At 35.9% G+C, this 576-nt stretch overlaps 1 protein-coding gene across 1 annotated transcript in view; it reads left to right on the forward strand.

Annotated features, from left to right (window-relative positions):
• Nucleotides 1–576, forward strand: part of LOC106685608 (probable cytochrome P450 6a17) — a gene marked incomplete at its 3' end in the record, with an annotated part of 22,614 nt that overhangs the window by 6,288 nt on the left and 15,750 nt on the right.

Below are 576 nucleotides of genomic sequence, written 5' to 3' on the forward strand. Positions count from 1 at the left end.
CTTTAACCTTGCATAAGTTTGAGTTAGTTTGATGTTGATGTGGAGATTCCAGGTAAGGCGGCGATCTAGGTGAATTTCCAGGCATCTTACTGTTTCACTGGCAGGATTCCATTTCACTTCTTGTGTAAGAGCTGTTCGTACAAGGCAATCCATCTCCCGTAGGCTGGTGTTCGACCACTGCAGTATGTCGATGCTATAACTTAGAGCAGATATGGCCCACGCCCTGATTTTTGTTTCCCAGTTAGTTGGCTTTTGAGCACTTTTCGTAACCTAATTTTGAGCATTGTTAGAAGCTCTTGTTGCATATCTTTTAATTTTAAGATGCTATTTCATGCCCAAATATTTATATAATTTATTGGCTTCAAGTTCCTTTATGTACTCTTCTTCACTAACCAGAATATTCTGTTTACTAACCACTTTCCGCTTGGCTACATGGAGCACTGCACATTTATTGAGGCCAAATGACATTTCTATGTCACTTGTAAAAGATGAAACGGCTTCAACCATATTTTGTAAATGTTTTAATATTATTATTATTATTCAGTTATTCATTTTATAAATATTAATTATTTCTAA

The sequence above is a fragment of the Halyomorpha halys genome, unplaced genomic scaffold, assembly GCF_000696795.3.
Source record: "Halyomorpha halys isolate HHAL.00 unplaced genomic scaffold, Hhal_1.1 Scaffold716.1, whole genome shotgun sequence".
NCBI lineage: Eukaryota > Metazoa > Arthropoda > Insecta > Hemiptera > Pentatomidae > Halyomorpha > Halyomorpha halys.